Source organism: Silene latifolia, chromosome Y (assembly GCF_048544455.1).
Source record: "Silene latifolia isolate original U9 population chromosome Y, ASM4854445v1, whole genome shotgun sequence".
Lineage (NCBI taxonomy): Eukaryota > Viridiplantae > Streptophyta > Magnoliopsida > Caryophyllales > Caryophyllaceae > Silene > Silene latifolia.
In genome coordinates, this window is record NC_133538.1 from 186,792,672 (window position 1) to 186,810,381 (window position 17,710).

General features: G+C 36.8%; 1 non-coding gene across 1 annotated transcript; it reads right to left on the reverse strand.

Annotated features, from left to right (window-relative positions):
• Positions 1 to 15,792: 15,792 nt before the first annotated feature.
• On the reverse strand, positions 15,793 to 15,899 carry LOC141637123 (small nucleolar RNA R71). The gene has a single exon (XR_012541685.1). It is a non-coding gene; the product is annotated as a small nucleolar RNA R71 (small nucleolar RNA).
• Between the last annotated feature and the right edge of the window lie 1,811 nt (positions 15,900 to 17,710).

Below are 17,710 nucleotides of genomic sequence, written 5' to 3' on the forward strand. Positions count from 1 at the left end.
TTTATGAAGACTCTACACTTGAAAATAACAGGCGTCTATTCTTTACACTTTTGCAAATTTGAATTAAAACAGGTGATATGAGTTTTACAAACAGACAAACATATTTGACAGAATTAACAACGGTTTTCATCAAACTTGTAAAATACACCATAAATCGAAAATAAAGATTCAAGACCTAAATACACAACCTAATACTCCATGTCTCTGCCACATATTAAAATTTCGTGAATTAATAATTTGATTTAGTATTTTTAACATAATTAAAATTGAACACAATCACTATAATCGCAGAAACTGCATCAATACTTTAAATTACGAAATAAATACTAAAACTCGAAAACAATTACGACGAAAATTCGTGGTATCTTAAAATCTATCATTTAACCCAGAAAAATAATTTACACCTCCTGAAAATCATAAAAACGAATTTATACCATCCTTATATCATATTAATCGGTTTAATCATAAAACTTGCAAGTCAACCAAATAAATTCCTATTGACAAAATAAAATTTATACATAGTCAAAATAATTTATAAACATCAAGGGATCAGAAATCATATGGTTCGAAAATCATATTAATGAATAAATCTTTATAAAACCACAAAAATGCAATAATACATACAACTACAACAATTAATCAATGTAATACCGAGTAACGTCGTAGTTACCTCTATCAGCTATCCGAGTCGACAAGAGATTCGTCATAAGGATCCTTTTGAATCTCGATAGTCTTGACAACGAACACAAAAATCAACTGAATCCATGCCTCTAACCATTTTTGCGCACCAATCAATCGTCGTGGTATCAGAGCATCACTACTCCCGACGCTCACACATTGATCTTTAGAAAAATGCCTAATAAATGATTTATCAAAATAAATGATTTAGTGAGAGATGGGTAGAAACCATAAGAACTTGGATGTTAGTTTATGTGTTCCTGCAAAATCAATGACTAGCATAGAATCTATGTTTTATTTCTCCGACAAAGAAGATGAAAGAAGGTGGACGTGATTGTCGTATTTTCCCGGACCAGAACGCGATCATTATGGTGATATTGAACTCGCTCAACAACCTAGCTAACCGCTTGGAGAACTTGATGCCACAAGGAAGAGACAATGGTGATTCCAGCCCAGATTCAGTTCTGCTCAAGCTACATACCAGTTGGCCGAGAGAGGACTCAAGTTCCATAATGGTGCAGTATACCCGGAGAAATAACATTGTGGATCCGCTAGATGGAGCGACCCAAGACTGGTGTGTTTGTTTTCTCTACAAGGTGATGGAGTGATCCAACGAGCCAAATTACATACTCTAGAGGCCTGAAGATTCCTTCTCTGGCCTCAGACTTTATTAGTCTGCGATCATCGTTCTTATTCCTTCACTCTTTTCAGCTTTAGCTGCTTATTTGTCCTTCTTATAAATCTTTATCTCCACTATGATGAATGAATCTTTGTTTGCGATTCTTCCTCTTCTGCTCTATTCTCTTGAGATTCATTGGTTAAACTGACTTTTTCTTGGAGAAATGTGATGGAAGTTAAGTGCGTTTGAGGTCTAGTGAAGCATTGTTACTTATGGTTTGAGGATAGTGGGTTTTACCCTTAATGTCTATCTTGGAAGAGCTTTATTTCTTGAGGATTAACTTGAATGGTGAGTAGTGGATTATGTAGTTAGAATTTTGGCGTAGTTAATGGTTTTGGATTATAGGTAATTGATATATTTGGACAAACACTGTCAAATAGGATTAAATACACAAAAATAAAAGTTCTAACTGTTACAAATTGAGAATGTTTAAAATTCTCAAGGATAAAATAAAAACAAATGGTCAAGTCTAAACAATTGCCACGTTTATTAAAAAGGCGAAAATAAAATTCCTTAAAGTGTTACAACTAAAACCATAAAAGAAAGCAAAAAACAGAGTAGGATCTGCAAACTACTCGCTAGCTCACACAGAAATCCCCAGCAAAGCTAACACCTGTCATGTTATAAACATAACAGCCACAATCAGTGGGGAGTAACTTGACGTTCTCCCAGCCATATCACAAGATATAAATGTTACAGATGCAAATAATATATCAAAGTAAATTGAAATGATATAAAACATAAGTAACAAAATATGATTACCAAATCACATTAAAATCAACGTGCTGCATGCTTAAAAGCAAAATATTCAAAAGACAGAATGGAAATAATTTAGTTCAAACTAGATATGCACTTTAGCTATACTCCTTGACACCGGAACATCTTACACTAGTTTCGGGAATCCACTGTCACGCAAAGGTGACCAACTCCAAGTCCACTCACTAGACAACAAACTATAACAGGACTCGCCTTACCTCGTAGTGCGTAGTCCCAGTCTAAGTACATGTACATGACTCTACAACAATCTGTACCTCCCACAAGGGTACCCAATCGTATAGCTGTATAAGAACCCGTATGCCTTAATTCATTATTCTATACCCTTACTTTAATTATTCCAAACTTAAAAATATCCCAAGGATAGTATATTATTCATTGTATATCATTCAAATGTTCGTAAGTGAACCACACTTTTATTTCTTCAAAATAGAAAACTTAAACTTTACTTCCAAAAGTATAAAATTAATTCAAGGACTTTAAAATAGATAAGTCACTGTAATTAAACTTTAAAAACCATCTCTTGACTTAAGGTGCTTTTGTGAAGACTTATTACTCAGGCTTTAATGAGACGGAGTTCTATATTAGTTTATAAAACTGAACAACATTATTGTAAAATTCATAATTAATTACAGAAAAATCGTAATTATGCAAGGCCAATTTTCCTGGTTTTCTGTAGCTTTTAGCTACAACTTTTGTTTGCTGACCAGCTTTAAATTACTAAAGTATCAGGGTTCTAGAAATTCTTTTGTAGAAACTGTCAGAAAACGACACCCAGAATGTTGCAGTTCATAAATCCACTTTTAGAAAATATTTTAAGGCAAGGCAAAATTTTAAACATAACTAGACATTATAAAGTTCCTGTGATAAATATATTAGCCACTGTTTCAAATGGAAACTTTATTTTAAAAATGAATCTTTGAGAAAAGTCATAAACGCGTTTTACAGGCGAGCCGTTCACAAGTAATTTATTCTGACCAAACCGTAAGTCTAAATATTATGAAATTTTTTATAAAGACTCTACACTTGAAAATAATAGGAGAGCCTCTACATCAGGCCACATCAGCCACCAGCCAGCAGCCACCAGCTAGCAGAGCCTCTACATCAGGTCATTTCACCTTGGCCCTTCATGAAGTGGGGAATGGACATCGTGGGACCATTACCCAAGGCACCAGGAAACAAAGTCTATATGCTCGCCATGACGGACTACTTCTCCAAGTGGATAGAAGTAGAATCATCTTCCAAGGTTACAGAAACCCAGGTTATATCTTTCATTATACGCAATATCATATGTAGGTTTGGCAATCCATCTGAGATTATATGTGATAATGGATCCCAATTTATTAGAAATAAGACAGAAGCTCTTTGTGCTAGGTGGAATATCTCATTGCAAAAATCTACTCCCATGAACCCTAAATCCAACGGACAAGCCGAATCCAGCAATAAGATTATCGTTGAAAACCTGAAAAAGAAGCTGTAGGAGAGATGGGGCAAGTGGGCAGAAGAGATGCCTCTGGTTCTCTGGGCTGACAGAACCACACCCAAGGTTGCAACAAGACAAAATCCCTTCAGCCTGGTGTTTGGAGCAGAAGCAGTCATTCCATCCAAGGTCAGGGTCCCAACCCACAGGTATGGATGCCTAACAGAAGACCGGAATCAGGTGGAAATGGCAAGCAGTCTGGACACGATAGACGATCTCAGAACCAGTGCTCAGATTAGGATAGCTTCATACCGACAGACGGTGGCCAAGAGCTATAACAAGAATATGAAGGTAAGAACCCTGCAGGTAGGAGATCTGGTCCTGAGAAAAGTCTTCCAGAATACCAAGAACCGGCAAGCAGGAAAATTCGCCTACAACTGGGAGGGGTCATACCAAGTGGAAAGCATAGTTGGAAATGGAGCTTACCGACTCATGACTATGGAAGGACAAATGGTTCCCAGATCCTGGAACATCATCCACTTGAAAAAGTATTTCACCTAAGCGACCAGCATGGTCAACAATCCGGTACACAGTCTACCAGATGCAACTCCACCAGGTACTAGATTTTGCTTTAAATATTCTTTGGCTCTGAAAATCTGATTGACCTCCAAAATCCACTTACATATGTTTTCTTGCATATTTTTACCTTCAATGTTTTCTGGTTCTGAAAATTTTCCTGCTTATATTTTGATTTCAACATTCTCTGGTTCTGAAAATTTTCCTGCATATATTTTGATTCCAACATTCCCTAATTCTGAATGTTTTTTATGACACACATTTTAACATTCCCTGCTTTCAGAAAAATTGTTGTTTCTGTATATACTTTGACTTAAATCTTCTCTGGCTCTGAACTTTATTTTCGTAAACATCAACAACTTTAAGCATTTCAAGTAAATAAATTCCTTTTCATAAATGTTTTTCAAATAAATGGCTAATCGAATAAAAATGCAAACTAATCTGGCAGAGCTTGTATTTACTACAGAAGGCGTGTGTCCATGGCTAAGCACGTATAACCGGGATAACCAGTCTCCCGCGCAGCATTAGCACCCACGCAAGCCTGGCTTTCTCTGAACGAGTGGGCGAACTAGATCCCTTAGCCAACAATCAAACAGCGATGGCCAAACATACAGCGTAAAAAGTGCATGCACAAATCAAAAGAACATCAGAAACGGTACGACACAAAGTATATCTAAAAACGGGAAGTACTTAGATTTGATAAGTTCATCAGAAAAGCAAAATATGCCTGGTCCCCTGGACCAGACCAAAATATACCAAACTGTTCGCCAGAAACTAAAAAAAATACTACGACCCGTAGGGCCAGATACTAGCTAACAAGCAAAATAAGTTTCAACTGCATGAAACTATCACTACTCCAGGTCAATATGCTCCACAGTCTCAGAGGCAGTAGTTTGAATACCAGGAGCAGCAGAAGTCACTACTTCTTCAGCATCTGGTGTGTCAGCAGGAGCATCTTCCCCCTCCAGACCAAACAGCACGTCCAGGTTAAAGACCCTCAGAAAATTCTGCAGCCATCTTTTTCTCTTCTGTTTCCAGATTCCAGCACCTGCACCTCGAAGGCTAGAGAAGCTTCAGTATCCAGAGCCTGTGAGAGGCGAATCTCAGCATCAGAAGTGCGACCCTCAGCATCATATAAACTTAAATCTCTCGAGAAATCTGGACTTGTCAAAAGCTCTAGGGAAACTCAGGAGCAGGAGAACAAGATGCCGGAGTATATCCAGAAACATAAGCATTTCCAAAAGCAGAAACATACCCAAATGGTGGAGCAGACCCACGGATTGGGGGCATGGTTGCAAGTGAAGTAATCTCAATGGAAGTACACTTTATAGTCGAAGCAGTATCAACCTTATTTCTGGCACTAAATCAAGATGCAGAACCAGTATATGCCTTTCTCTTCTCAGCATGCTTAGGAGCAGCCCAGCGGCCTCTTTTCCTCATCTGAGTCGGAATCATTTCCAAAGTAACCTTAGGCTTAGAAGATCCTGGAAGGGGGTGAGAAGTCAAGAAGCAGCAACAATAGTACAACAAATAAAGCAGAAGTAGAGCAACATATCAGACAACATAGCATCCAGAGCCTGAAAGACTAATTTCCCTCCTCATCTTGAGGCTGAGAAGAAAATTGGGGGCAATTCTTAGGGATAAAAATTACAAATTTATTAAGTAATGACATGGCATTTATTGATGACGTGGCGCGATATGGACCATAAGATGAAAGTGGAAAAACAAACATAAAGTCAAAGCTGTTACTTGCATAGTGGGAAAAATATAAATATCTTCTTTTGCAAGGTTTGAACCAGTCAACAGAAAATATTTAGCATGATGAGTAAATGATGAAATAAATGGGTCAACAGGTGTTACCAATTATTTGGGGATTGAAGGCTGAAAATCAGGAGCAGATCCTAGTTCGGAAGAACCTCGACGCAGATGCAGAAAGGGGAATATGAAGATTGGAGCATTCCATGGAAAAAGTCAATAACGGCTAGTCTTAAGATAGAGGAATATTTAATGGAGAAATTAAAGGAGCAACTAATAGGGCATTGAATGAGTTAAACAACCACCTGCTATATTGGTGTAACCGACGCAGGAATTCAGGACCAGAAATTGAAAGGATGTTGTTGACTCAAACCGTAGCATTCAACAACAACTATATAAAGAGGAACAAGTCACAATTACAGGAGTATCTCATTCAACACACTTCAACGCTCATACTCACTCAATTTCGTCTACCATCTTGCAATATCCCAATAGAAAATTAGTCCTTGTATTTCCTTACTTGCATAATTCCGTCTCGATTATAGTGCCAAATTGGTGGGATTCCGACTCCCCCCGCGGTTGTTCCCACATCGGGTTTTCCGCGTCACCAAAATTCCTCGTGTCACTCTCTTATTTCGTTGTTCATTCGTTTGTTAAATTCGTTGCATTCATTCCGTCGTTGGCCATAGATTAATCACTATCACTTACTAATTAAATTAATAACTCGGTAAATTTTTACCAAAACAGTAACTAATTGACCTCAAACCACCACCCTGGTGATCCTCACGACCCTATTATAACATTGGTATAAACCTCGAAAATCGATTCGCTATATAACGTGCTTATAACCTTAACGAAAGCCCGTCGCAAAGGCTCTAAAACAGAGCACGACATGCTGTTGTTATCCGGCCAACTTTTTGACTCCTAAGCACCATATAAAACACCTCAAAGACGGCTTGAATTACCATCCTAAGACCTCCCATTAACCCACCATCAAGCCTGCCCAAACCCAACCTAAAATGGCTCAAAACGCATCTGAAACGGGGCTGTAAAAGCCCGACATAAAACTCGCTATATTAACCAACCTGTTAGGGTTATTGGTACAAATAATATAAAGTGTAAATTGAAAACCAGTACCAATATAATCACCATTTTTCATAATCAGTACCATATAAAACTTAATTGATAAACAGTACCAACTTAATTGCTCCGATCAATAAGTAGTATCAAATGGCCTGAAACTGCCACCTATACAATTATACTCCCCTAAAATGACGAAATTACTCTTATTTTAACGTTCAACCCATCATCTTCCTCCTATTTCATTTCATTTAATCCAAACTTACATGATACACAATTTATTCACTTCACCCTCTACAATAACCCTAAATATTCACTTCATCTCTCTTCATCTCCAGTTTTCAGTGCCACCATTCCTCACGCACCCATCATTTTCAACCTTCAACCTCTGAAATCTGAAACGCATGTATGATTCTTCATCTAACTCTTGTAATTCAATTAGACGATTGTTTGATTATTCATCTACTATAATAAAGAGATTATTGTTTTCTTTTTTACAACATCATTGTTGACCTTAATTTGTGTTACTCCTCAATATTAGTGTTTGATGAGGCTTACACAAGAGAGAAGTACATGCAATGTTATGGCTTACCTATACCACCAATGCCTGATATAACTCAGGGAGAGAAAGTATATCTTGTTTAGCCTTTGCCACCACCTATTAGAAAACTGCCAGGCAGACCAAGCCATAAAAAGAGGAGGAAGGAAGCTGATGAGGGAACAAGTGGGCAGGTGCCTAAGAATCCAAGGCTACAAAGGATATGCAGAAAATGTGGCCTGCTAGGGCACAATGTGAAGACATGCAAGAACTCAGAAAAAGCTGCTTCTGTACAGTCAACCAAACCAACCTCTGAATGGACACAAAGATATAGAGCTCAAGTTGAAGAAAGAAAGGCAAAGAAACAGCATAATGCTGAGGTGCTTGCCATGATTGCTGGAGGCAGCCAACCAAGTCAGCAACAAACTCAACCTCAGAGCCAGGCATTAAGGCAGAGAAAGGTCACCAAGAAGAGGTTCAACAAGAATTAGACAAGTTCTGATCATTTAGTTCTAATCATTTAGATTTTTTACTATGTCATTTCATTTAGTTTGATATTTGACATTTTTATTTTGGAACAATGTTTCTGAAACAGCCTTTTAATTTAGTTTGGTATCTGGACACATCAATGTCTATTTTGACTCAGTGTTCTTGGTGTTCATGCTTTTCCATTGATTAAAAACAAAATGATTGAAATAACCTTTTCCATTAATTTAAAATCTTACACAAAATGGTTCATGAGTATATGTCATTCATGAGCTAACCTTACACCTTACTTGAGGAACTAACTAATACTTAAACAACTTATCCAACAATATAGCAACAATGCAACCACTAACAAAATGATTGAAACCATCTTACAAAAGGAGCTTTTTCCTTTTTGCTCATACAAAGGGAAAATTAAATCTCTTTCTAAATCCTTGATTTTGGACCTTAGTAATCCATTTTCAGCCTTAAAGGTTTCAACTTTCTGCACCAAGTGTTGATTCTCATATTTCAAAATGTCTTTCTTACTTTGCAAGAGTTTTTTATCCAACATAAGGTCATTGATAACATTATTCTGCGATTCACTCTGACTTTCGTCTACCCAATGCCAAAAGTGACAATGGAGAAACTTGTAGGCCATGAATCTTCTTCCAGGGTTTTTACACGTCCATGATTTCAGTATAGCAACAGGTACACGACAATGGCATTTCAGGTTTTGGGGAAGAAGATCCATAACCTGTTTTATTCATATATTGATTTAGGAGAGGAATGAATTAAAGTTTAATGGTGTAAATAATGGAGTAAAACAAATTCACAATAAAAAAAAGGAGAGCATAAGAGAATAAGATGGACATAAAATAAAATAAGATAAGAAGATAAGAAGAGTAAAATTGACGGCCACAAAAAAACGAGAGAGAAGCAAGCAAGCAAGCAAAAATGCAAGAGATACGTACCTTAAATGGTGAGAAGAGAGGAGGAAATGATAAATAAGAAAGGAAGAAGTATGGAAGGGAGAATGAAGCAGTAATGGAGGATATGGGTTGTTTAATAGCAAAAAGGGAGGGGTAGAATGGGGATAAAAACCAAGAAATTGACGGGAAAATTCAAATTCAAATTTTAAGTGGCAGTTCCAGGCCATTTGGTACTACTTATTGATCGGAGCAATTAAGTTAGTACTGTATAAATTAAATTTTATGTTGGTACTGATTATCAATTTACATTAATATAAAATGCAAAGACATAATATTTTGTTATGAGATTAACCCACAACCCAACTTGTATTATTATTCAAACAATAACAATAATACAATCAATCCTCCAACACTTAGCAAATAGCTAAGATTTCCAACTATGCTTAACTCGGGATATTAAGCATACACTCTTGCTCTTATCCAGCATGACTAGTGATAACCTTTATATACAAGGTCCAAGTCCTAACTCCAACATAGCCATATTAAGAGCCTTAATGTCTTACTAATCTAACTCCTAACATTTACACTTAGTAACATATAATATTACTTAAGAATAACATTAATAACCAATCAACAAACTAGTAACCATTAAAGACTCTAAATGCTATATTAAAAACCTTGACTTTAACTTATGCCTTGGATTAATCTTGGGATTACTTTCCCAACAAACCTCCCCTTAAGACCAACATTACTTTGGACTTGTCCATCATCAAGCGGAGCGACCCAATATTAACCCGGAAGAACCTCCCCTTGAAATAACCCATCTTCAACACATCTTCCATCAAATGTGAATAAGTTAGTCTTACCTCTTCTATCATTGAGAATCACCTTGCCATTTTAAATGACCTTCAAAACACCATTCTCAATATGAATGGTACAACCCATAGAATCTAATCTATCTAATGAGATCAAATTAAATTTCTACTAATGTTTGGTATGTATCTAACATCACCAAACCTTCTAACTTATGGTCAAGTCTAAACAATTGCCACTTTTATAAAAAGGGCGAAAATAAAATTCCTTAAAGTGTTCAAACTAAAATCATAAAAGAAAGCAGAAAAATAAAGTAGGATCTGCATACTACTCGCTAGCTCACACAGAAAGCCCCAGCAAAGCTAACACATGTCATGTTATAAACATAACAGCCACAATCAGTGGGGAGTAACTCGACGTTCTCCCAGCCATATCACATAAGTAACAAAATATGATTACCAAATCACGTTAAAATCAACGTGCTGCATGCTTAAAAGCAAAATATTCAAAAGACAAAATGGAAATAATTTAGTTCAGGCTAGATATTCACTTTAGCTATACTCCTTGACACCGCAACATCTTACACTAGTTTCGGGAACCCAGTGTCACGAAAAGGTGACCAACTCCAATTCCACTCACTAGACAACAAACTATAACAGGACTCGTCTTACAACGTAGTGCGTAGTCCCAGTCTAAGTACATGTACATGACTCTACGACAATCTGTACCTCCAACAAGGGTACCCAATCATATAGCTGTATAAGATCCCATATGCCTTATTTCATTTTTCTTTGCCCTTACTTTAATTATTCCAAACTTAATAATATCCCAAGGATAGTATATTATTCATTGAATATTTTTCAAATGTTCGTAAGTGAACCACACTTTTATTTCTTCAAAACAGAAAACTTAAACTTTACTTCCAAATGTATAAAATTACTTCAAGGTCTTTAAAATAGATAAGTCACTGTAATTAAACTTTAAAGACCATCGCTTCACTTAAGGTGCTTTAGTAAAGACTTATTATTTAGGCTTTAATGAGACAGAGTTCTATATTAGTTTATAAAACTGAACAGTAGTATTGTAAAATTCATAATTAATTACAGGAAAATCTAAATGACACAAGGACAATTTTCATGGTTTTCAGTAGCTTTTATCTATACCTTTCATTTGTTGACCAACTTTAAATTACGAAAGTATCAGGGGTCTAGAAATTCTTTTTTTAGAAATTGTCAGAAAACGACACCCAAAATGTTTCAGTTCATAAATCCACTTTTAGAAAATATTTTACGGCAAGGCAAAATTTGAAACATAACTAGACATTATAAGGTTTCTGTGATAAAAATATTAGCCAATGTTTCAAAAGTAAACTATATTTTAAAAATGAATCATTGAGAAAAGTCATAAACGCGTTTTACAGGCGAGCTGTTTACAAGTAATTTATTCTGACCAAACCGTAAGTCTAAATATTATGAAATTTTTTATGAAGACTTTACACTTGAAAATAACAGGAGTCTATTCTTTACACTTTTGCAAATTTGAACTAAAAACAGGTGATATGAGTTTTACAAACAGACAAGCATATTTGACAGAATAAAATCGGATTGAAATAAAAGTCGGTCCGTAAATAAAATCGGATTGAAATAAGATTTAAAAAGAAATTAATTAACGATTTGTACAAAAACTGAGAAATCTAGAAATTAAAATTTAATTCTCATAGAAAAAACTAAAATAAATGAGATTAAAATTTGCGGATGTTACAACCTCCCCCACTAAAAGAATGTTTCGTCCTCGAAACTTAAAAGTAGAAAACAATATTTAAAGAACAAGATATTTTTTTTTAAATCATTTCAGTTGGCACTTAAATTCGAAAAATTATCGTTGAGGTCAAACAATATTTAAACCAGTTTTCAAAATTGAACAATTAAAAATCACCTGTCTCATCTCATGGAACGAGAGAATACTGTCGCGAACCAGGATTCTGTTGTCCAAGATAAGCGTAAGTCAACATTAGTAAATCAAATCTTACAACCATGCATTAGCAAGTACTGAACCGGTCATTAGATGTCTTTAATGACAAGTCCTAGGATCCACCAATGTCGAAATTCAAAAGTAAATGTGCCAATTTTACTTAAAACCTTTGGACAAATCAAATTTTGAAAATACAACACCACTTTTGAAAGTTTCTCAAGGCATCAAAGTATTTGAAAAACAAAATTCGGAAGTATTTTCAAACGAATTTCAAGTCATTTCGAAACAAAACCAAATTTAAATGATAACCCAAAACTAAAAGAGAAAGAAAAGTTCAAATCTTTGAAGCTAGTCATAATTCAAAATTTCCAAGATAATCAAAATGTTTTTATAAAAGTTAAAATATTTTGTGTAAAATAGAATTACTCAAAGAAAAAGGTTAACAAGAAATCAAATTTGTATAAACAACATAACATTTGAATGTTTTTTATTTTGATGCATTAAATAACTTTATTTGAAATAATTCCGGTATATTTCCAAACGAGTTTTAAGACATTTTGAAACAAAACCAAGTTTAGACACTAATCCAGAGTAACACTAAATATGAAAGTAAAGTTTTTAAATCATAACTCAAAATTAAAATTTCCGAGAACCAAACTTTGTAAAAGTCGAAACTCTTGTATAAAATGGAAATATCCGAGGAAAAAGGTCAACGGTAAATCAAGACAAAAGTTTTGAAACTAAAGCAAGGGAGAGAAAGATTTAAGAGTCATATATAAGTCTCTCAAGGATTATGAAAGGGGATAAACATCTCGAGATTCTTGGTACAACTCCTCTATGAAACGCCAGCTTTCCTATTTCCTTCGAAACCAATTCCAAGCTTACTAAGACCAGGCAACTAAGTTGTCAAGTTCAAAGTTGCCAAATTTCCTAATCTATATCTCCAAGATTATCAATTGGGACAACATTTATCGAAAACCTTACATACTTGCGCAACCTCTAAGAATAGCATGGTAAGAATCCATAAAGTAGTCCAAACTCCACTCTTACTAACCAAAATTCCATAGGTTTTCAAAACAGAACTAATCCAGTTAACTGATAAGGCCCTTAAAACTGTGGCAAACTCATCAAGTCCGGACTCGAGATATAATCTAAACCCAAAATAACCTAATAAGGCATAACACACTCAAAGGATTTTACTATTCTGAACTCACCACCAAAGCAACAAGGTTACTAAACTCATAAGGTTTCTCGAGTTATGCAACACCAAACCAAAATCCACCATCTAACAACACACCTCTCAATTGAACACACTAATTTGTTACTATTCTCCACAGCGTGATATCCAAAGGAGAATTCTTAGAAGTCTATCAAATGAATATAAAGGTCTCTTAGCTGTAACCCCCTATAAAATCTTGTAATACTACGGTTTTCTATGTCTATGGGTACTCTATCTAGTGGGGCTTACTTTGTCGAGTAAGTATGTTTTTATACGAAACAGTAGTCTGTCTGATAGGTACTGGATCTAGTATGTGTGGCACTCGATCGAGTAAGGGGCACTCGATCAAGTAAGTTACTTACTCGATCGAGTAAGTGAGTCTTGCGGGTTATTTTAGCCGGGTTTTGTTGATAACGCATGATTAGTATTGATGTGACCATAATTGGCGCATATTTAGCCCCCGAATTACCCTTGTTTCCATGCTTTTTAGTGCTTATTTGGGTCATTTCTTATCTTTAGTTCTCTGTTTTGCATATTCTTTGAGATTTTGATCCCTTGGTAGGAAAGGAGTAAGAATCTTGCATTTTCATGGCAAATCGAGACTAAATTGATCAAATTCAATGACCAAGCATCAAGGAGAGACAAGATTAGAAGGCCTTTGTACATATCTTAGTAGAAGAGCAATGTTGAGAAAAGATCCTTGAGTCCCCAAGGAAATCCCCAAGGAATTTATGAAGAAAAGGGAAGAAAAGAAGAAGTTACCACGCTGACTGACAATCCGAGCGGATTGTCAACAATCCGCCCGTCCCGCCCTTGCACAACTGAAGCGCCCCGGCTGGAATCCGCTCGGATTCCCCCTTAGCAATCCGCCCGGATTCCCCAGAATCCGCTCGGATTCCATCGCCCAAATCCGGCCGTCCCGACCTGAATCCGCCCGGATTCCATCACAGCACGGTTTGTCTTCTTCAAGCTACGAAAAGATAAGCCCTTCTCTCCAAAAATACCGGCTTCTCCTTGCTCAACTTAAAAAGTGTAATTACTAGTTTAGCCCTTAGTTAACCCTAATGCATCCTCCCTAATTTTCACTATAAATACCCCATTAGGCTAATTAGAGGGGCATGTTCTTCTTATCAATAATTAGTGTAGTTAATATCAATCAAATCTCTCTTCAATATTGTAATCAAGTATTAATCAAGTTTTAATCCAAGTTTTAGTTCTTTAATCTCTCTTTTGTTCATCCTTTATTTTGGGTAATTGAAGATTATTTGGGTTATTATTGGGAGATTGACAACCTCTCAATCTCGCATTCAAGTACTTCTATTATTCTTGCTTTATTATTGGAATCATTAGTAGGTATAATTTCTTAATCCCTTTTTAATTATTGTTAATTACTTTCATTTATTCATCATGTTTCATATTGTTGGTATGATTGACAACCTTGCTAGCATGATCAACATGATAATGAGTGAGTAGTCTCTTAGCTAGGGTTAATGGGTGATTAGGGGAAACCAACATGGGGAATGATTCATGCTTAAATTAATATGCTTTCATATCTTATTTGCTTGCTTGTTTTGATCTCAACTCATGCACATGTTATATTTGATGAAATGCTAAGCCTATGAATCCTTGCATTTACTATCATCTCCTATCTTTTCAATGAGACTTGTAAGACATAACCCAACTCGAGTCTCATTAGACCATGCATGTTGTTGAGTAGGGAAGATTAAGTCGACTTGTAGGTGTTGTACAATCTAATCGATTCGGCTCCGGGACCCAAACTTTCCTAGGATTGTAAGATATAACCCAACTCAATCCATCACAACAATAATTGCTTGCTTATAATTTGAGAACATGTTTGTATGATCATATCCCATGATTCCCCTATGACCCCATGACACCCTAGTGCCTTTAATCAATTGTTTACACCCCTTTAATTCATCTTGCTTGTTTATTTTCATTGTTATTCTAGTTTAGTAACCTTCTACATCAACCCAATTTGTGACACCCCTTAGACACCACTAGTTACAATAGAAATCTCATTTCAACTCCCGTCCCTTGGGATCCGACCTTTACTTGCCTCTTTACTAATTGTAGAGTTGCTTGTTAAGCTATAAATTGGGATTTGATTCGACCGCGACCAACGACCACATCTATTTACTTGTGAATACGAAACAGACCGATCAAAAATGGCGCCGTTGCCGGGGACGGTGTTTGTTTGATTTAGATTTCCTTTTTTGTTATTAGTTGTGTCTTTCTTCGCCTTGAGGAAGTAAAAATCCTCAAGGTTTGTTCTAATTATTTTTGAGTTGTTTGATATTTTGCATGTCTAGAAGGTTACAAAGTGATTTGTTACCTTTTGACCGTGAAATCGAAAGAACCTTGACGAACAATAGGAGACTTGTTAGGAGGAATTTGAGAGGTGTTAGTGAAGTTGTTCAACCCACTAGTGAGTTTGTCAATCCTTTCGCAATAGAAGGAGAAGAAAACCAATTACACAATACCCCACAAAATCCACCTACAATGCCAAAATTCTCGTCACACTCCGTACCCACCGAGGAGAATCTACCAAATGGTACTCCTACACCGCAACATCTCACCGGAAATTTTATTGCCAAGTCCGCCTTCATCCAACTAGTTGAGAGGAGCCAATTTGGGGGAATGCCTAGTGAGGACCCTCATTCTCATATGGAAACCTTTTGCGATTATTGTGATGCTATCTCTCAAACGGGCGTGACTCAAGACCAAATTAGATGGGTCTTATTTCCTTTTTCCTTAATCGGCACCGCAAAGCAATGGTTGAAGGGCCTTGATAAGGCCACCCTTGGAATAGATTCTTGGAAGAAGTTGGCTCTAGCTTTCTACAAAAAATTCTACCCACCGGAAAAGACCAACATGCTAAGAGCTCAAATTACGGGTTTTAAGCAAAGGGATGAAGAGTCTTTGTATGAAGCTTGGGAGCGGTTCAAGGGAATTTGTCGCTCATGTCCTCACCATGGACTTAGCGAATGGTTTTTGGTGCAACAATTTTGGAATGGTTTATATGAAGATTCTAGGAACATTCTCAATATGGGATCGAATGGAATGTTCACCGAAGTTGATGACAATTAAACATGGAACAAGATTGAGGAAATGGCGGTCCATAACTCACAATATAGTAGGCCTCGCAAGGCTACTAGAGGAGGAAAGCATGAAGTGGACGCCGTTACTCAATTAGGTGCCCAACTAAGCTCCCATATCGATACAATCAACTTGAAGTTTGAACAAGCTATGGCTAGACTTGAGGAAAACTCAAAATCATCGAAGCATCATGTCAATGCCATGACGGCCTCCTCATCAATCCCAAGTGGGATATGTGAGAATTGTGGAACTTTGGGTCATGACCCAAGTGAGTGTAGGGGAACAACCGAACAAGTTAATGCTTTCCAAGCTTACAAGAGTGGTACCCCTTATTCCAATTTTTACAATGAGAACACCAAGTTCCATCCAAATCTCTCATACAAAAGCCAAAATGTTCAAAACCCTCAAACAACATACACTCCACCACCCATGAGAAACCAAAATCAAAGACCCTTTTACAATCAAAACCAAGGTTACCAAAATCAAAATCCATACAATCACCAAAATGACCAAGGTTTTGATGTCCAAAAAGCGGTCCTCCAAATGCAAAAGAATCAACAAGAATTTTTCACCCAAATGCAAAAAGATAGCCAAGCAAAAGAAACCACCATCAACAACATTCTAGCTCACACCAAGATGTTGGAAACACAATTGACTCAACTAGCATCTTCAAGCTCACAAAGACAAAAGGGGCAATTACCACCTCAAAGTATTCCCCCTAGACATGAAACGGTTAGTGCCATTCACTTGAGAAGTGGTATAAGGTATGAAGCACCGAAGAAGCAAGTTGAGGATGAAATTGTGGAAGCTAGTGAAAAGGAAGAAATTGTGCAAAACTCCAAAGATGGAGAATCATCAAAAGAAGAAAGTTCAAAGAAAAATGAAGACAAGGCCAAAGAGAAGGAGCCCATTGTGATTAGACTTCCTTTTCCAAGTCGTCAAGCCAAGCCCAAATTTGATGATCAACTTGGAAAGTTCATGGAAATTGTGATGAATTTAGAAGTCTCAATTCCTTTCACGGAATTAATCAACCACGTTCCGGCCTATGCAAAGTACATGAAAGATATCCTCACAAAGAAGAAGTCGATCCGGAAACTTGAGACTATCGCCTTCACTAAGGTGAGTAGTGCAATACTTCAAGGGAGTTCACCTCCAAAGTTAAAGGATCCGGGAAGCTTCTCAATACCGTGTACCATTGGCGACACGACGATCAACAAAGCCTTATGTGATCTAGGGGCTAGTGTGAGTGTCATGCCGTACTCGGTGAGTAAAAGGTTGGGAATGGGAGAGCTTAAATGCACCAACATCACACTTCAAATGGCCGATAGATCAACGAAGACACCGTTAGGGATATGGGAAGATGTCCCCGTGCGAATTGGGAAGTTTTTCATCCCGGTGGACTTTGTCATTGTTGATATGGAGGAAGATTCCAACATTCCAATCATCCTAGGAAGACCTTTCCTACACACCGCCGGTGCGGTGATTGATGTGAAACATGGAGAGCTCACTCTAGAAGTGGGAGATGAAAGCATAACTTTTAATCTTGACAAGACCATGAGAGCTCCTCGTTTGCATGAGCCATGTTTCATGATTGATCATTATAGCCGAAAAGATGAAAGGAAGAAATCGGAACTCCAATGGAGGAAGAAAATTGAAGATGCTCCATTCAAATTTGCAAGTGAATTGTGACAAG